This window comes from Clarias gariepinus, chromosome 21 (genome assembly GCF_024256425.1).
Source record: "Clarias gariepinus isolate MV-2021 ecotype Netherlands chromosome 21, CGAR_prim_01v2, whole genome shotgun sequence".
Taxonomy (NCBI): Eukaryota; Metazoa; Chordata; class Actinopteri; order Siluriformes; family Clariidae; genus Clarias; species Clarias gariepinus.
The window spans coordinates 23,561,527-23,582,935 of record NC_071120.1 but is presented as its reverse complement, the minus strand read 5'-3'; the positions used below and the strand labels follow the sequence as shown (position 1 = coordinate 23,582,935).

Genomic DNA, 21,409 nt, shown 5'->3' with positions numbered 1-21,409 from the left:
GTCAGGAAGTGTGGCGTCATGGCTGGTCAGTAAGGTGCTGTTCTTATAGTCCATAAGAACATTGATGCCTTCACGTGCTTCGGGGGTTGTTATTTTCAAAGTAGCCCTCTATTAGCTACTGATATCTGTGCTTGGCTTCTTTAATGCCCTTCTTCATTTCTCTTTTGGTATTACTGTAAGCTAGCCTTTCCCCTCACCTGTAGGCAGCTACGCAAAGATCACACATTTGTGTCAAGCCATGGTTTTTGGTTTGGGATCATCTTGTTGGTCTTGGTGGTTAACACAGTACCCGCAGAAGGCTATGTAGGCCAAAACAGATTTCCCCGGTTCTGTGCTAGCCAACAACTTCCAGTCTGTGTTTTCAAAACAGTCCCGCAGCTGTGAAGTAGACACTTCACTCCACATTTGGACAGCTGGTTTTGTTCAAGTGAAATATCACCAAGTATTTATATAATCTCAATTAATGATTTTTTTTCTCTCGACTATGTCACTCGCACAAAGTCGCTGCCAGATTTTGGCAATGTGATGATGGGTTCTTAACCCAGCTCCAGTAATTTCAAATCTCCTTGGTTGTTTTTCGTGCTTGATGCAGCCCAATACTTTGACACTTTTGAAATGGTGACCTTATTTTGACCAGCAGGGTGTTATCATTAGTTCTGTTCTGGAACATTCTGTGTATGATGCATGAAATGTATCTTAGCATGAAAGATTATATCAAGTTAGTTTTTATTTTTTATCAGATTTCAAGGTTCCTTCACTCTGGGAAACGTTGCACATGTTTTATGTCATACCGATACAGACTGTTTACAAAGTCTGTGATGCTTTTACTAACATTTATTAAGCCTACTTCAACTGCTGTATGAAAACTACTTTCCCATAATTTTAATTTATGCCTTGGAGTGTCTTTCAAAATGAGATCTTCATTTAAGCAAAAGCAGCAAAATGAAAACAGTCAGTCTCTGTTCAAATGTACCGTGTCCAAGTCATTCCACAACATTGGGCTTGTTGGACTAGAGTGCGGTTCCTTGGGCCAGATTCTGCGCAAACTGGTGGATGAGAATGTAATCTGGCATTTAAAAGGCATGTATAATTCAGGGAAATGGACATGCACGAGGACACCTTAGGCATACCAGACAAGCTTGTAAAATGGCCTGTGTTACATGCTGCAGAATTTTGGGTAAAATAATCTCTTAACACTAACATACTCATTTACCAGGATGTAGTTACTCTTGTTACTCATGCAGGTGAAAAAAAATGGATAAAACCAATATCTAAAAGGTAGAAATAAACTTTGAAAACTGAATTGAATCCATGTGACATTTGTTCATTAATTTTTCCATATAAAAACTTTTTTTAAAAATATTCCCTCCAAAAGCAAAATAAAAAAATTGGATGACAGCTTGTTTTCCATTTAAGTGGTCTTAAATCCAATGGTAAAAGAATGTCTGAAAAACCTGCAAAAAAAATACATGGAGAGGGATTTTTGGGTAAAGGAAAGTTTCTCCCAGTCATTATTTTGATTAACAGCTTTGAGAAATATTCTCAAAATTATAAATGCATCATAATGTTTAGAAGCATTTTCTTTATTTTGAGTTACTGAGTTACTGAGAACAATTTATAAAAAGTATTATCACTCACTCATCATCTATACCACTTTATCCTGTATACAAGATCCTGGAGCCTATCCCAGGAGACTTAGGGCACAAGGCAGGATACATCCTGGACAGGGTGCCAATCCATCGCAGGGCACACACACATACACACACTCACAGACAATTTGGGAATGCCAATTAGCCTAATCTGCATGCCTTTGGGCTATGGAAGGAAACCGGAGTCCCTGGAGAAAATTTGAATTACACTTTGGGCAGTTTGAATTCTGGGGTATGGGTGTGCCATCAGGGAAGAAAATAAAAAACTTTATTATTATTTTTTTTGTGATAACCTGGTCATTCAGTAGGTTAAAGTTATGTCTTCTAGCAAATTTAAGTATTTTTTTTCCCCTGATGAGTCTCACTAACAAGTGGTTTTCTTATGGACACACAGCTGTTAAGTCCCAAGCTTCTATATTCTCACCACACTGTACGTAGAAATGCCATTGTTTTTACTATTAAACATAACTGTGATTTTTACTCTAAGCCTCTTAGATGCATCTTAATACATTATATATATATATATATATATATATATATATATATATATATATATATATATATATATATATATATATATACTGTATATACTGTATATACAGTCTGACTTTCAAGTTTTTTTACTTTTAGTAAACTTAATGTGTAAATATTTGTATGAACACTAAAAGAGTCAACACCATAAGACATAAACTAAAAAAGTACCAGTCAGTATCTGGTGTGGCCACCAGCTGCTTGAAGTACTGCAGTGCATCTCCTCCTCATGGACTGCCTATTGCTGACAGTCTGAGCACTGATGGAGGGATTGTGTGTTCCTGGTGTGACTCGGGCAGTTGTTGTGGCCATCCTGTACCTGTCACGCAGGTGTGATATTCGGATTACAGTGCGGACATGGCGATTTATCGCCCTAGCCACATCAGCGGTCCTCATGCCTCCCTGCAGCATGCCTAATGCACGTTCACGCAGATGAGCAGGGACCCTGGGCATCTTTCTTTGGGTGTTTTTCACAGTCGGTAGACAAGTCTCTTTAGTGTTCTGCGTTTTTAGAACTGTGACCTTAAATGCCTACTTTCTGTAAGCTGTAAGGTCTTAACGACCATTCCACAGGTGCATGTTAATTAATTGATTATGGTTAATTGAACATGCATGGAAAACATTGTTTAAACCCTTTACAATGAAGATCTGTAAAGTTATTTGCATTTTTACAACATTATTGTTGAAATACACAGTCCTGAAAAAGGGACATTTCTTTTTTTGCTGAGTATATAGATAAATACTGTAGATAGATAGATAGATAGATAGATAGATAGATAGATAGATAGATAGATAGATAGATAGATAGATAGATAGATATTATTTTTTATTGGATAGTGTATGTGCCTGTTATCTCAAGTCAGGTATTACAGGTTAGTTTTGCACAAGTGAAATTTGTCATATTTTCAATTTTGCCACAAATCTAAGTTGCTAAATACCTTATCTTCCCGATCCTGAATTAAGAACGTTTTAATTCTTGTTCGAAAGCATTGTTTTAATGAAGATCTATCTGGTTACTGCAGTTGTGATAGAAAAGCTTTTTTCTTACTATAGAGTTATTTTAGGGATAGCATGAAAGTCTCATCAAAATGAGACTGCAGGTTCCCAGGTTCTTACTGTGTCACCAAATCCTCATGTAAATATTTAAAAAATAAATAAGATTTTTATGTTTTTAAAGAAGCCTTATGAAAATGAATAAATAGGTCAAATGTGTTTAATAATTATGCCATAAATACATCATGGGGGAAAAGCTAAACTTTGTTTATTTCTCATTAACAACAATAACATTAACTCTAAAGTAAAGTAAACAAATCTGTCTTGGTGTGTTTTCAGATTTCCTATGAAGTTTGATGCAATGGATTTAATGTCATCAATTTTCCCATCACATTCTTAATGGTTGTGGTATTTGGCAGCGAGAAGTCAGGTTATGAGGTGAGACCTCCACGGTTTAATGTTTTTGTCCAGGTCATCCTACAGGTGCTTGACCAGATTGATATCTAGGGAATTTGGAGGCTGAGTCAACACCTAAAACTTTCTGTAAATCATTGTAAGAGTTTTTTTTATACAAATTTTTTTTTATTGTACTCTCTTTCTCATGTATCTGATATTAACGTGGTAACACTCTCATGTTCTCTTTTTCATTTTCTCTCTCTCTCTCTCTCTCTCGCTCTCTGAGCTAATAGTTCCTGGTTCGTCTCCAGATGGACATCTCTACAACTTCCACTCTTTGTTTTTCAGGATTTCACAATGTACATGACACCAGGCATTTAGCTTAACATATAAAAACTATTTTTTACAGTTTAATTTTTTAGTCTTTTGTAGTTAATGAGTAGATAAATTTCTGACAGATATGTTCACTTGTTTGACTATTTTTATCTTCTGGCATCAGTAACCTTATCGAAGCACATTGGACAGACCAAACGACTCATTTATTTATCTACAAAACTTTCAAACTTTACAGACAAGTTTTTCAAACACCTTCTAAACTATTTTTGCGATCGCCATGAAGGTTTATGTACTTCATCTGCAACAATGTTTAAGTATGTGGTACATGTCAAAATAACATCTATGTAAATGCCAGGACCCAAGATTTCTTATTCAAACCTTGCTCAGTGAATCATACCTCCTCTACCAGCTTCCCATAGTGTATCCTAGTGCCACCTAATCTCAAGGGTAGCAACACAAAATGTAAAAAAAAAATCTTCTCTCTCCTTTCTTCTATGGTCTAGTTCTGATTCTCACATGCTTTTGGTAGGGGACAGGGGTCAGCATGGGGACATGGGTGTTTTGCTACTTTTTTATCGTAGCCAGTGTTACATTTAAAGCATCTGCTACAGTAGCTTGTCTGTGGGATAAAAGCGGATGGGATAGCCTTCATTTCTTTACTTGTTTTTACTTACTTGGACCACTTTTGGTAGGCACTAACCATTGCATACTGGGAACAGTGTACAAGTGCAAAAGTACTTTAAAAATAAATGTCATGGAAATTTGTTAAAGAAATGATTCCAGTGAAAGAAGTGGATTTTTTTAATAGGAGTCAAAGATTTAAAGCATACCAAGTTGCTTTGGAAAGAATACTTTGCCTAAAAAAATACATTTTTACAGTATATGGTCGGTCCAGTGTAGAAAAGTGCACAAATCAAAATAATATGCAAATTTTGGCAGAGACACTAAGCAACAGACCTTCATTGCTTTTTTTAGACAAGATCTAGGTTTGAATAGGTCAGATGCATAATTATGATGATTTATTTTCCCCTTCCCACAATATTTTTAGGTATGTGAACCCTTACCCCCACATTTACTCCCACCAAAAAATAATATTCTTTGTTTCTTCGTTGTGCTTTACTTATTTTGTTTTAACTTTGTTCTTTTTGTGCATTTTGCAATCAAACGGTATCTACAGTATTTTGGGGAAATTTTTCCTTAAAACTTTGCACTTCCGGTAACTTTGTTCAAAAGAAACACCACATGAGGTTAAAAGTGTGCTTAAGTGTACGAATACTTCTGGAAGGGTATTTTTAATAGAAACATTAATTGCTCATCATTAAGCAGGATTATACATAATGCCCATTTGAACATTTTGTACAGGCTTATCTGATCCTGAATCCGAGGTGTAATTTCCTTTAAAAACATCAATCTTGAAAATAATGCAAGGACCATGAATGAAATGTAATAACTGTTATTTATTACTCTTGTTGTCAGTAGGAAAGAAGAGCAAATTAGCCAAACATAGACTCTACACCTACACATATAATTCATATAGTTATATGTCATATCCCATATAATCGGTTATGAGATCGGTTTAATACCAGCATGGACATTGAATATACAAGAGTATAGAGACTGCAGTAATTGTAGTATCGATGTAAATGTATGACGGCAAAAGTCATTACAAAATATTTGTATCCATTATTTTCAGACCATCCATGTCATAAAAGAAACAGGTAATGTATACAGTTTAAGTAGGCTACACATATTCTGTATATACATTGTAGTACTCTGAACATATATAATGTAGGATCTTTATTATATTAAAGTATTACAATGTAAAATTATCTGTAATAACCACTGAAAAGATGAAGATTATATGTCAGGATATGAAGACAGATACTATAACAGATTTGGATAGAGCTAAGCTACTTTCTGCACTGTTCTAGCTTAATAAAACCTCATTTCTGCCTTAAGGGATGCTGTAGTGATTGACATTGCAATCCTTCCCTGGTAGACCTCCACTGCAACCTCCATTGCAAAGATGTCTTGCCTGACCTTTGTCTACTCTTGTATGCCCCTATTCTGCATGAAAAGCATTCAGATTTTTCTTTTCAATTCTTAGATTCAAGGAACTGGATTCTGAAACCAATGTCTGGTTTGGCGTCAAGGGTGACCTGGTTGTTAAGCACATGCAGGTACTGTTTAGGTTCTACCACTGAACAAAGGCTTCCATATTCTCCATTATTCTCCCATTTGAAGAGGAAGCTCTTGCTGAAATGTTTGAACTCACTCTTTGGCTGTATCTGCAAAGGTAGAAAGGAAAATGGCATTTAAAATCAAATATTAACCAGAAACATGAACCAAAATGCTACACAAAAGTCTTTATAATAAATTCTCAATAACAGGACAGGACAGGTCAAGACAGATCTAAAATTTAGATAAGAGAAAATATTGAGAGATAGTCTTTATTAAGACTTTAATAAACCCAATAGGAAATTAGAGTCTTCTATCTAAAGGGGTTCATCCACAAATGGATGCAGTGCCCCCTCTAGCCAATGCCACCATTCCCTCGACACCAGCTTTACGAGAGTTCTCAAGTGCTGCCATCATAATTTCTCAGCAGTTAGTTCGCCCTATTCTTGAGAAGGGAAATGAGGGGAGAAGCAATTGTACTTAACCCCAGGATAAAGCGGCAATACGAAATTCTGAGCCCGAAGAATGATGACAGCAAACATAGGCTGGTCACCGACTTTGCCCCTATACCACCATACAGTAAAAGGGTTAGGGTTAGGGTTCTTAGGGCTCAGAAATTTTTACCGGGGGTTGAGCACAATTGAGTACAATTGTTTTTCCCCTCCCCCACCTTGTCCTGACTTAGCACCCGTTCTGACCCTATGATGTAATTTAGGAATGCCGCATTGGGAATGTGTAAATTAGATTTCTCCTCTTGACACAAAGCTGGTATTCATAGATGCATTACACTACCATCTTGAAATAACAAATGTGTGTGGGAAGATTTAATGAGTAAATCTTTGATTTAAGCTATGACAAACTTTCAGAGCATGTGAATATGTTGTTGAGTAGGCATTGGAGTACTGCATGAACCAAAAAGAGCCCATTTGTCAGCACATAGTACTTTTAGTAGTTACCAAAGGTGGTGCTAAATATCATTTTCCACTTATCAACCTCTCAGTTGTTCTGATGTAGCACAGACCAGTGGCAGAATGGTCATCACAACCTACTTCAGGCTGAAGAAATCACTTGACCAGTTATAATCTTTCTATTTTTAAGCAGTGGAGGCTTTAAGTTTGCATCCACAGAAACCCCAGCAAGTGAGTGAACTTGGTAGAGAGTGTGACCAAGAAAGGTGCTGTTCTATAAATAGGTTGCACAGACTTGCAGTGTATCCACCTTGTAGGATATGTGGAAGCGATTGAAGTGCCGGCTGGGATCTTTCTGGCAACGGTGTTTTGATCGTAGCTGGCAGTGGCATTTAAGTCAATTAACACTGCAGTCAATCAAAACAGGTTTCTGTGTGATTGTTGCAAGGGGTGGGATCGACTCGCTCCAACACAGACTTTGAAGCCATGGACAATGGCCTTGTGATACACAGGGCACCATTATGATGGGGGTTGCTACAAATAAAACCAATGTTGCTCCTGTTATCAACACTGGTGCTCACACTCGTCCATCTTAAACAGAAAGATGTGCTTTTGGATCTGGTGTGAGACTGGCTCACATGAATTTTTCGACTCTTGGGCAGAGTGTCAAGAAGCATTGGCTTGTCAATCATTTGGTGGCACAGCAAGAAGAAGAGCTTCTCTGGGGTCACATTCTTGTTTCCCTATGAATGCATTGCTATAGCCTATGCAGAGGCATGTCAGTATGGAGGTATGTAATTAATTTCCGAGTGTTCCAAAGCATGACTTGTGAAGTACAGCAAGCACTGCAGCATTAAACCTTTGCATTGTGCTGGTTGCCCGGATTATTTATTGCTTCAGTTGAGCTGACAAAGAGACTTGGAGTTGTCCCATTAAAGCAGGAAGCTGCTCCAGCCATTGCTTACTGATAATGCACCCTTGGTCTGCCAGCACTTTGTGCTTAAACATACTGCTTGACCCAGAAATTCCAGTATTCTGACAATGCCAATTTATCTGCACAATCGAAAGGAAACACATGAAGCAAAAATTAGAAATGTTAAACTTTAACTGAGCAAGGCAGACGCCGGAGCTTAGCAGGAAATCTCCTAACATGGTCAAGTAACAAGTATCAAGTTTGGTAATGACTGTCAGACACACATGATGTTCTTCACTACAAGTATGTTATTATGTAAAGTCTTTAGTAGAACTGTTGGAAATGAGGAATAAAACATAGCAGGTCAAGCTGTTTCATAAAAACAAGGGTTAGGTGAAGAAATTACCTTGAGGCACATTTGTTTCTCGGAGTCTTTCGCCACTACGGGAAAATACATCTTTTTACGCAGCTCAAAGCCGAATGCCATGTAGACGCTTTTGCCTCGTGAACTGGGCACCTTGTACACAGTCACTGCACCATGGAGAGATGTGTAAGTTCTAATTTTAATTCACATTACAGACAGCAGATATCATGTATTGACATTTTATAACTGTATATATGTCAGAACACAAAGAGTAAAAAAAAAGGGGAGCAATTAATATCTTATTACACTTACAGTTTGTTTTTCTTCTCTGCAAAGGTTTAACAACTATTTGATGATCTTGCCTTTTTCTTACTGGCTCAATGTCGGCTGATTTCCCACCACTGATCTCCAGGCGTGCAGGCTTGCTCTCGGCCTCAGGAGTGGGCTGCATTATTTAGGTGAACTACAGTAGGAGTGATATTACATGCCTTTTTAGCATAACAGAATTGGCATGCCTTTTTACCATAACAGGATCAGCATCAAGGCTTGAGCATTCCAAATGGGGTTCAATCCCATTTGTTTGGGGCTCAATCCCATTTGCTTGGGGCTCAATCCCATTTGTTTGATTGATTGATTGATTGATTGATTAATTGATTGATTGATTATGAAACAAAATACCAAAAGTGGTAAAATGTCAATGATTAGGTTTTGTGGTGACAATTTAGTTTGATTAATTATGACGGTAAATGAAGCCAGTATTACACTGTGAAATCCCATCAGGATTATGTTACACTGTACAAGACGATTCCAATAAGAAACTTATGGCGGACTAAATGTATATATTTCGTGGCATTCTGTGTTCATTTATTGAAACTTAGTAAGAAGGATAGGTACTTTGCACTGGTGGGCACAATGACCGTCTACAACTGTAGCTTTTCAACCTTAAAGCATAATACTAGTTTCTACTATACTATACTAGTACTACTGAACATTATTAAATAATAAAGTAACTTTATAAACAGAACTGTAGGTTGATAATAAGTTAGCTATATTCCTAAGCTGGTGCTGCCACTGAGACAGGTGGCAGAGCTAGAGGTGGCAGAGCTAGAGGTGGCAGAGCTGAAGCATCTGCGATTTGCTTTGACAGGAACGGACGAGATTAGGAATAAGTATAATAGAGGGACAGCGCAGGGTGGGAACTAAGTTAGAGAGGCCACGTTAAGACGGTTTGGGCATGTGCAGAGGAGAGATGAGGGGAATATACTGTAGGAAGGATATGTTTAGAATAATGTTAAAGATGGACTAGAGGACAAAAAGAAGGCCAAAGAGGAGGTTTATGGATGTGGTGAGGGAGGACATGCAGGAGATTGGAGTGACAAGAGAAGATGTGGTAAGACAGATTTAGATGGAGATAAATGGTTTGCTGTGGCGACCCCTAACGGGGGCAGCTGAAAGAAGCAGAAGAAGATTCCTGAAAGCTATAAATAATCCTCTGTTTATTTGTAACAACAGTGAAGTTAGTTTGACATTTGGAGATTACACAGACACCGTGTTCCAGGCATTCAGCTGGCAACAAATTGTTATACAGTGCAAGCCTTGTTACTTACCGGAATACTTACCACCATTACCCTAATAAAAAGGTTGTTGGGTTATTCTTACTTGGGATAGATATTTTTTTCCACTTTTTCAAAACTAATTTATGGAATTATTTATTCATGTGCTAATTTCAGAAACCCTCCCAAATTAAAAACTTTATATCAATAAATTTTATATTACTACAAGACACTGATTATTTAAGGGCAGTAGATGACCATATTTAAAAAAGAAATACATGAGCTATTTAAATACATTGCTTGCGGGGAAAAAAGGTCACGGTTTAACAAGGGTCACATTATTGGCCAGCATAAAGCAAAGAGAAAATAAAATACTTGAACTGGGTTATGAAATATTGAATGTGTTATTAGCCGAGCCTTTCATTTTTGGAAGAAATGCATTCCCAGAGAAACATTAATGATTGTGATGGGAAATGGCAAAGTGATTGTTAAGGCAAAATATTTGCTTAAAAAAAGAAAAAACTTTTGATATCATGCAATATGAAGAGATATAAAAGGATAAAAAGAAAATATAAAAACTTTTAACTATTCTTTAAATAAAATATACAATTAAAATAAATGAAGACACATTGAATTTTATAATAATTAAGGTAGCTCATAGGGCACACTGCTGAATATTTAATATATATATATATTTTTCAGTAACTATAGTTATTAGAATATTAACAATAAATTGACAGCTGTACATGAGGAAGCCTGAAATTGTCCTTTTTATGTTTAATTATAGTAATTGTGGGAAGTAGCCTGCTAAGTAACAATTGCAACACTATATTCATGCAAGAATTTGTTTAAAGTTTCCTAAGTGCCTGGATTGTGGTGTCTGTCTAATATGTAAAATGTCAAATTAATTTCACAATGCTCATGCCTAATCCAGTCTGTTGATACAATTCAACACTAAAAGCATAGTTTAAGCATGGGGTTTTCAGTTTAAAAAGCATACCTGTACTATGTAGATTATTTGTGTTTTGTAAAGAAAATCTTCAGACTATGCATTCCTAAAAGAACCGCAGCACAAACAACCTCAGTAAAATGTTAGAGCAAGCATTGGTTTAAACTCTCACAATGAGAGACTCTCTCTTTCTACCTCTCCTTCTCTCTCCTATGAAGAGGTGTAAGTCCTAAGTCATAAAACTCCAGCAAACTATTTAGTACTTATACGATTATAGCAAATCTCAGCATCAACAACATTAGTACGTACAACATGCTATTTGTTTCCAACAATATTTTTTCTGATGGTATGTAAGAAATGACTGACCTGTTTGAAAAGGAAAGTAAGCACTGAGTAGATTCTGCTGCTGCTGCGGAACCGGGAAGTCTGTAATATTTATGCAGTGAAAACCAGGCCAGTAGCCAAGAAAATCCAGCCTACTTAAAAAAAAAAATTATCAAATCTCAACATTTGCCCCTCCCAGACATATTCACTGCTTTATTTAAACTTCAAAACTACCAGTATTATTTTTTTACAGGGATTCTAGCCAAAAAAAAAAAAAAAAACAGCTTAGCTATTTGAAATTTGTAGGTACAAATTAAGATTATTTATAATACATAATATTTATGTACAGAAATAAATCTTATTTGATCCTATTTTAAAAAATACATTAAATCATTAGTGTTGTTTTATTCATGTCTGTGGTCATCTTTCTGACTATCTTATCACAAGCTTTAAAATATACTATAGGAAGAAGCATTCAGTAGAAATGAAAAGTCAATTATGGTGATGCTACCAAAGAAGGGTGAGTCAATAGCATTGATATCACACAAGTCTCTCAAGAACAATTACAGTAAGGCCTTGGAGGATGGACTTCTCAGTGAGCAACAGGTGGGCTTTTGAAAAGACAGGAGCACTATCCAGCAGATTTACAGAAAATGCAACATCAAGCTGGCACATGATCTATAAATGCTTTGTGGATTTTAGGAAAGCATTTGATTCAGTTTGGATTGAAAGACTGTAGGCAACATTATAAATCAGGGCAGTACCAGGGCAGGCTGGTTGAAACATTAAAATCATTGTATGAGGAGTCTTTAGTGTCAGTCAGGAGTGGGAAGTGAGATGAGTAACTGGAAAAAGACAACAATGGGTACTAGACAGGGAGACTCATTTTCTCTGCTGTTGTTCAAAGCATTGTTAGAAAGAACAATGAAAAAGATGAAAGCAGACAAAAGAGAAGGAGGAAATATTGGAAATCAAATGGTCAAAGATCTGAAATTTGCAAATAGCATTAATATAGTGACAACGAATGCATCGGACCTTCAAGAGCAACTAAATGCGTTAAATCAAAGCAGGTAATGCGGTTTATACATAAACAAGGACAAGACAAAAGTTATAGTGATGGGACACAACAAAGCAGACATACAGCTTAACGGAGAGAAAACAGAATGTGTAGACCAGTTTGTATACTTAGACAGTCTGATAATGAGTTATAATGATTGTTCATGAGAAATTACTATAACTGCTATGACACAGAGTTCTCTTGCATCACTGAATGAAATCTGGAAATGTGGAAATAGTGGGGGAAAAAGTGGAAATATATCAGTAAAAGTCACTCGCTTATTGTCTATACCGCTTTGTCTTGTATTCAGGGTTGGAGCCAATCCCAGGAAACAAGGTGGGGTACACCCTGTACTGGGGCCAATTCATTGCAAAGCATGTACACACACTCATACGCTCATTCACGCACTACGGGCAAAATCATCCTCTCTATACATAAATTCAGGCTCTGGCTAGTGAAACCATTAGAGGTGGATCCTTAAGTTTTAAAACTAAAGCTGTAATGCTCAACATTAGCACTCTAAACCATGAGAACATATAGCTTCTAGTAACCTTCCCATTAACATATCTCATAGTTCATAGCTCACAATATATCCTAGGCAAATTTGGAGATTACCTGTTGGGCTTTACACTGCCCTGTCCTTTGGCTCAATGTTTCTAGCAGTGTCATCTTTCGTGGAAAGAAAATGGTGGAGGTGATCTCCATGGTGAAGATTCAACTAGTGTACCACTTGATCTGCCCAGATCCTGACTCTCTGCCTGATTTTCGATTACACTTTTTGTCTAATAACATGATGATGTGGCTGTTTATTTTTTTGTCTTTGCCATATAACATAGTGGAACATAAGGCTAAATCAACATATAGGATGGCCAAAATGTAATTATGTAATTTTTTTTTCTTTTTATATCCCAGCTTGTTAGGAAGTTCAGGTCAGAGCGGAGAATTAACCATTATACAGCACTTCTGAAGCAGATGTAGGGCCCAACACCAGATGTAGGGCCCAACACCAGCAACTTGGTGGAGCTGGAGCTTAAACTGCTGACCTTCCAATCAGGTATTCACAACGTTAACAGATGCAGTTACCACTGCCCCATAAGCTTACAAAATTTGGTTTGGCCAGGAAGTCTCCAATCCAAGTACAATGGAACCTCATGCCAACAAGTGCTAAAATGTAAGAAAACACATTTTAGCACTAGAATTAAAATTTTGCAAGAAATTAAAATAAATAATAAAAAAAAAACGCCCCAGGACCTGTTCAAAATTTTTTTCATAAGTGAAAAGCCAAGCAAATGAGTTTTTACGAAATTTAAGAATTTTTTCAGTCACTGAAAGCTGTATCAAAAGATTCAACCCACTATACAAACCTTGCCATCAGGCATGTGCTCCGAAACTATTTGATTTTTCATGATTTTTTTTTTGATGATCTACTTTTTTGTATTATCTCATATGGGAAAATTGAATCACAGTACAAATTTTTGCCCTAAAAAACGGATTAAATGCTGAGGTTCCACTGTACTAAGCAAACTCAATCCATAAAATCCACATAGATCCCTAGGCAAAACTGTATGTAAAACATATAAATTACAACAAATGCTGAAACTGACTTCACAGCAATTATGCTGTATGCAAAAATGTTGAACTGTAAATGTATCAGAACTATTGTTACATGCAGAAATTTTCTCCTTTAGTTTAAGGAATGTTCTGGGATAATTCCAACCGACTATTGGCATCAGAAGATCTTATAGACAAAACTGATATATAACAAAAACATGTTATGTTAGGTCTGATTCTGTTTAATCTTCTTTTTTGTATTTCAAAGCCATCGAGAGAGAGAATATTAAATTTCATATAAGGAAAAATGTACATTAAAGAGGCAAATTGTAGCTGTTATGATGATGCTACAGTATCTATGACTGTTAAGTTTGGGAAGAAAGATGCGAGGCTTTCATAAAATGCCTAGACAAAATCTCTCTAAAAGATATCTGGATGTTGGTTCCATATAAAACATCTTTGGGTTATTTGGAAAAGTAAATGAACAAAGAACAAACAAGCTGAAAGGAGGATCTGTCTCCAGACACTTTTGCAAACATTATCTTAACGCTCTGGCATTTTTGCTGGTAATAAATTTAGAGAGCCAAAGGATCATATTGTAAATAGCATTTAATATCATTTTGTTTAAGCTGCTTTGTTTTTAGACAGCTGAACTTGTCAGCAGGGAACGACGAAGTGACGGAGCCGTTAAATCGAAGTGAAGCAACTAATCCACATCGCGAGACGAGAATCAGGAAAACAAAGCGAGGTCCACAACGTGAAAACTATGAAACATAACGCGAGAATATTGAGGCGAGAAAATACACAATGATTCAGCAATGAGACGAGCGCTGCTCTTCCTTATAAGTCAGAAGAAATCAGGTGTTCAGCCGAGGCGGTCCGGGGGAGTGTAAGACAGGAGATGACAGCGCGGGAAAATATGACCGCGTGCTGAGAAGCATGACAGCGTGGGAAAGGAAATGTCAAGGGATGAAAGCAGACTTTGAACGTGGTGTGTGCGTGAGTTCGTGATAACACTAATGGTATTATATTGTGTGCTTTATTGCACTACAGGACAGGACACAACTACAGAAAAAAAAAACAACAACAACAACAAAAAAAAACGAATATACAACAATTTGACATAAGGAGGCATCAAGATAGATCATTTCAAGAGTTAACATGAACTACATTAACCTAACAAGGAAAATGTAAATGTACTGTATGTAGAACATAAAAAAACATAATGTTAGACATTACCATTTTTTTTACCTTTTTTTTTTACCATTGTTTATTACCATTTATTCTAACTTCATTCCACACAAAAATGACATAAATCTATACCGACTTTGTACAGCTGTTCCTATTGTTCTATATTTCTTCATATATTCTTCATATATTTTCTATACTGTGCATTTTTGTTGTACAGTTATTTTATTTTAACTTTAATTTTATATTTTATTTTATTCTTTCCCAGTTAAATTTACCTTTTATTTTATCCTTTATATTTATTTCCTATTCATACTCTTTTATTTTAAGGTCACGAGCAGTTGTCTAAGCATTTCACTGCATATTGTACTGTGTATGACTGTGTATGTGACGAATAAAATTTGAATTTGAAGTAACTATTATTTTAAGACTTAAAAAAAATATATTTTAACTTTTAAACCTTGAGTAACTCATTCGATCCAGTTTATTAGACCTTTAGTGTTTCTATTGAATTACATGTGATGCAGCCATGGGAAAATTTCAAGTTGTGCAAGACGGCACTCAGCAATGAATAAATGTGAGAACTTTCTAAACAGAGGATGAATACATCATTCTTTCCTTTCCTTGCTGCTTTCTACCTTAAAAAGATTTGATATTGTTCTGGCTGGGCTCAGCATAGTGATGTAGTTATTAGCATTTTGGCCTCTAACGTTCAGCGTTGAGGGTTTGATTAGCGCCTCTGGTCTGTGTACAGTATGTGGAGTTTGAACGTGGGTTTCCTGCAGGTATTCCTCTTTTCCCCCACAGTCCAAAGACATAAAGGTTAGGCTTAAAGGTGCTCCCAAATGTGTCTGTCCCATGATGCATTGGCATCCTGTCAAGGCAAGGCAAGGCAAGTTTATTTGTATAGCACATTTCATTCACAATGGTAATTCAAAGTGCTTTACATAAAAGAGAAGAAAATAACTATGAAAAAAGAAAATAGAAAATAATAGCAAATGAAATTATTTAAATTATTTTTAATTAAAAGTATTTAAAATTTGATTTAAAATAAAAATAAGAAACAGTTTGTAGTGAGGCTTTTAAAACTACTTAAAATTTGATATAGAATCAAAATAAAACAATTAAAAATATAAAAAACATAAAATACAGTGCAGTCAGTTCGGACATAGCACAGTGCTCATTCAATATATCAACAGCTAAACAGATGAGTTTTAAGTCTAGATTTAAATGTGACTAATGTTTTGATCTCTTCTGGAATCTTGGAATAAAGGAATGGACAAGTTTCTCCAAGTCTTGATTGGAAACAAAACATCTAATTCTTGCAATGTTTTTACTGTTTTACAAAGAGTTACTGCTTTACTGCTTTGACATGACTACTGAAACTAATGTTTGTCTCCGAGTGCAAGTAATGCGGTTTGTGAGTGTTCTGCAAGACGTGCAAAAATTTGTAATAAATTTTGACTTGGGAAACAAACAAGTTTTCCAAGTCAAAGTCGGAATTTACTTTTTTAAAGTAAGGTAAAGTGCAGGTTAATTTGTTTTATTTTTACTTAGTAATTTGAGTTTTCAATTTGAAGTTTCAATATTTCTTATGGGGAAATTAAGTTTGGTTTACGAGTGTTTTGGAATACGAGCCCACTTCTGGAAAAAATTATGCTTGTGATCAAAGGTTCCACTGTACAGGCTAAACAGGAGTGGTGCAAGAATTGAGCCTTGTGGGACTCTGCATGTCATGAATGTTCACTTATGTTCACTGCATGTCATGAATGTGTACTATGTTTTCCAAGATTTTGCTATCAATTGTTTGAAACACAGATATAGCAACTGTTTTTAAAGGTTGTACTATTTGAGTTTTTCTGACCTTTGCATAACTTGATGTGTTAATAGCCCTTCTAATATTACTGATTTTCTCAGAAAAGAAAGAAGCAAATTCATTGCATTTGCTGTAGGAGAGCATTTCAGTGGGAATCTGACTATTAGGGGGTTTAAAGTAGATACTATAGTGAATTTCAAGTTTCGTCTTCCGCCACATCCGCTCAGCTTTTCGGCATTGTCTTTTCATACTCTGAACTGCTGTTGATTTTCTTCATGGTAATTTCTGTCTGCCCGTCTTTCGGACCATTTCCTGAGCAATATCATGAATAACATTCTTAACTTTTCTTAAGTTAAAGGAATGAAGGAGAAGATCAACAGGGTCTGCAGAAATGCTTGGCGTTAAAGATATAGCCTTCATAAATAGTGCACTTGTATTCTCATTAATGCATCTCTTTCTGACAAAAACAGATTCAGTGGAAACAGAGATCAATATATCAAAGAAAATACAGAAGTGATCAGATAGTGCTATGTCCTTAATAAGAATGGATGAGATGTTTAGACCCTTACTGATAAGTAAATCTAAAGTGTGTCCACATTAACGAGTGGGCCCGTGCACATGCTAAATCAGGTCAAACGTGTTTAAAACACTTATTTCTTTTGTAGTATTGATTTCTGCATTATCAATATAAATATTAAAGTAAAACTCTGAGGAAATCATTGATAGCAGTTCTGTGAACTCTTCAGTAAAGTCTGGGGAGTATTTTGGAGGTCTGTAAATAATGATGAACAGAGTACGTGCATGGAGCACCTTTGAGCAAAATCTCTAGATATTCAAAAGACAAATACTGACCAAATGACACTTGCTTGCATTGATAACCATCTTTAAATAGAGAAGCTACACCTCCACCTCTCCTAACATTTCTGCAGATACTTATGAACTTAAGTTAGGAGAGGCTGTTTCATTAAGGACTGTTGCACTGCAGCTATCTTTTAACCAAGTTTCAATTAAAAACATAAAATGCAATTTGTTTGTGGTGATCAAATAATTAATTAAAAATCATTAATTTTTTAGTGAGCAAATATTTAAAAATGCTAACTTGATGGAATTACTTTTTCCCATCAATCTTAATTTGATTAAAAACTTTTCGGTAATCTTAATTTGATGCATAATAGGTTACAGATTAGGTAGGTTGGCTGTACGATTTGAGAAGGCCATAGACTTTCTATCATGTGTTAAAACAGAGATAGAGAAAGCTACAGGCACACTGGGTTCCTGTTTGTTCCGTAAACGTTTAATCATACCGGGGACCCGACACACATCACTGAAAGCTGCTACCTGTTTGTTTTGTTTCACCTACACCAGATAAAGGAGGGAGGTTTGAGTCGTGGCGCTGTGGCAGCAGTCGGAGAGCTCTCACAGGAGGAGGAGGAGGGCGAGCTAGGGCCACAGGACTTGGTGGTGGTGGAGCCTGCTGTTTTTTAGTTGGCATCTGGGGGCTTGCAGCAAAAGAGTGGGAGAGTTTGGTCTCAGTATACACCAGTTCCTCCATTTTCTGAAGCTTAGAAGTACATAGAGATGCTGGAGAGAGGGATAGTGTGTCTGGTGAGATGGGCTCTGGCTCTGAGGTTTCCCATGGCTGTAGTAAATTGTCCTGAATTCCTTGGCTGTTTTTCGGAAAGTTATCTTGGAGCTGTTGTAGTATGTCACAGTCTGTCTGTAATGAACTCTGTGGGCAGGACTGGACAGAAATGTCCATGAGCAGTGGTTATTTTGGCTGTGTGGTGTTATCAATGTCCCTGTGGAATTCTTTAACCACATGATAATTTGAAAGCTGTCTGTGGTCATTCAAACTTTGTCCAGGTGTGCATGTGCCATTTAGGTTGAGAGGATTGGCACATTCTGCTGAAGGATGATGGAGGGAGAAATAGATATTTTCCTTTAGCACCCTTGCGCCAAGTTTGTTTGGGTGGAGACCATACAGTTTGAACAGCTGTTTATGGCCCCAGAAAAGATTGAAGTTGTCGATGAAGTTGACTTCTTTTGAACTGCAGGTTCTTTGTAGCCATGTGTTCAACCCAAGCAACCGTGAGAACATGTTCGTTCCCCTTGCTGGGAGTGGTCCACTGATGAACGACTGAACTTGAAGTCTTTGAAATGCTTCAAAGAGTTCACTGAAATCCTTCTTAAGAGTTCCGACTGCTCTTTCCAAATGTTATTCTTCCACACGTGGATGATGATGCGATTTGCAGTCTTGTCAGAATGTTCCGAAGTTCCCTGTTCACATCAGAGACATTTGCTTGAGGAAAGCAGCATGAAGTTGTTGTCCTGTTACTGATGTTTCTGATAGTGGAGTCCGCGATTATCAGAGTCCTGACCTCGGGTTCGCTCTAAGCTGAATGCCGTTGTCTGCTCGACTTTGAGCGTCTGTTGGTCACGGCATTAGCTGCTGGCTGATCTGATCCATATTCAATCACATTTGGAAATTCCTTACCCACATTCATTAGTGCTTTAAATCTGTTCTCAGGATGAATTGGGGGAGGCAAAATACCACTGTTTGCAAGTCTTGTCATACCCATATCTGGGGAAGAGGATGTTATCGCAGCAATATGAGATCTGTGACAATCTGATGTCTTGAGTGTCTTTGTGTCTCGCTCCCTGTTTGTACCATCGATTAATCTGTCGATCAGTTTTGGCATGTTCCTCTACACATAAACTGTTGAGATTTGCTTGATTCACAAGACTCACCGGCTGTACGCTGAGGGAGTCCATGGTGATGATCTGCTAAATGTTCTGCCTGTTTTGGAAGTCCAACAAGTAACTTTGTTTCAAGAACCGAAATCCTTTGTAGAAGTGTGAGGCAGGTCATGCAGCAAGTGGATTCCACAAGAGGCATTTTCTCTCTTGTCTGTTTGAATGTAGGCAGCTGTGTTTTCCCGTCTCTGGAATGTAAGCTGCTGCCAGCAGGAGAAAAAAGTCTCCATTTAGTCCAATACTAAAAAGTTTTTAATTTAATGTTTGTGCCAAAAATGTTTTGTTTAAGCACTGCGCTGATCTGCTGAAGTAAAAATCTTGGAGAAATTAGAGAAAAGAACAGATATAGAGAGCACAACGCAAAGCAGTAAGCAGGAACGTCCGAACTGTAGCGAAGCTGGACGTACCCCACATTGTGCCCAAAGTCTCCTGGGATAGGCTCCAAGCTCCCCATGACCTTATAAAGGGTAATCGGTATAGAAGATAAATGAATTAACAAAATTACAACACAGGACATCTCCAATAAGCTATGGGTACAATCAAAGGAGGTTCAAACACTGGATTTGTCTGGTAATCAAATCAACTTCTTAAGGCAAGACACCTTAGGATATCATTACTATCTGGATTGAATCATATGCTATATGGTTTGTCTTTCTTTCTATCTTTCTTAGTGTCTCACTCATACTCACAGTGTAGGCTTTGATAGAAAATATTTGGAGATGGATAAACAAAGACTGGAATTGAGCTCAATATGATAGCCTAGCTATCAAAATAGAACCCAAACCAAACTAAGGCTGAAATCCTCAAGTAAAACATTAATGCAAGCCAGGAAGCAGAGTTGACATGTGAGATGGGAATACGAAAGGTTCAGGAAACAGCAGAAATAAAGAGGAAATAAGTGTACTTCGAAAGGATAACCAAGGTGCTTAAAATCTTGAAAAACAAGATATTTGTGTATATAGTCAAGTGACTTAACTACCTTCTGAGAGTTTCCCAAAAAGCACCTAAAGGATTCTCAAAATGCTCCGGTCTGAGGACTGTTTACATGACGCAGGACCGATGGTAGAACTCACCTTCATACATTTCAAAGAGGGCAGCAAAGATGCCACTTCTCTCCAGGAAAACCATCAGGGACAGACTGATATTCTGCAAAAGGTACAGGGATTGGACTGATAAGCACTGGGGTGAAATCATCTTCTATGATGAATCCACTTTCAGTCCTGTGTCATACCAACAGTAAAGCATCCTGAGACCATTGAAGTGTAGGGTCATTTCACCTAAGAACACAAAGAATGCCAAAAAAAAAAAAAAAAAACATCAGAGCCAAACATCTGATGGGAAACAAAACATCTTTATCCAAAAATACAAGAACAGTTTGGCTCTGGTATTAGGGAACTTTTCCAGCATGATGGTGTATCTTGCCATCAGGTAAAAGTGAAAAATTTACTGGCTCAGGAAAAAAAACATTGGAATTTTGGGTCCATGGCCACTCCTCAAGAGGCAGGTGGACAAACAAAAACGCTCAAATTCTGACAAACTCCAAGCATTCATTATGCAAGATTGGGCTTTCATGAGTCAGGATGTGGCCCAGATGTTGATTGTCAGCATGCCAGGGTGAATTACAGTGGACACGTGACATTTATGACACTTTACAACTTATAAAATGCCTATAATTATGAACGACCATAGTAACATCTGAAAAAAAAATCTAAAAACAATAAAACAACAGACTTTGTGAAAATTAATATTTGTGTCATTCTCTAAACTTTTGGCCAAGGTTGTACACCCACAACACAAACATAGCAGTATAATTTCCCAGTGATGATGATGATGATGAGTGCCCAAGGATCCACCCAGCTCCACCTTCTGCATTCCCTAATACCAGAGCCGTATCAGGGAGTGTTGATCAACCACATTCAATGGATCCATGTTGCAGTTCTATCAAACTT

At 37.0% G+C, this 21,409-nt stretch overlaps 1 long non-coding RNA gene across 1 annotated transcript; it reads left to right on the top strand.

Annotated features, from left to right (window-relative positions):
• The first annotated feature begins 8,316 nt into the window (after positions 1–8,316).
• Positions 8,317–15,263, top strand: LOC128509309 (uncharacterized). The gene is made up of 3 exons (XR_008356026.1): positions 8,317–8,454; positions 13,064–13,205; positions 14,347–15,263. It is a non-coding gene; the product is annotated as an uncharacterized LOC128509309 (long non-coding RNA).
• The last annotated feature ends 6,146 nt before the right edge of the window (positions 15,264–21,409 follow it).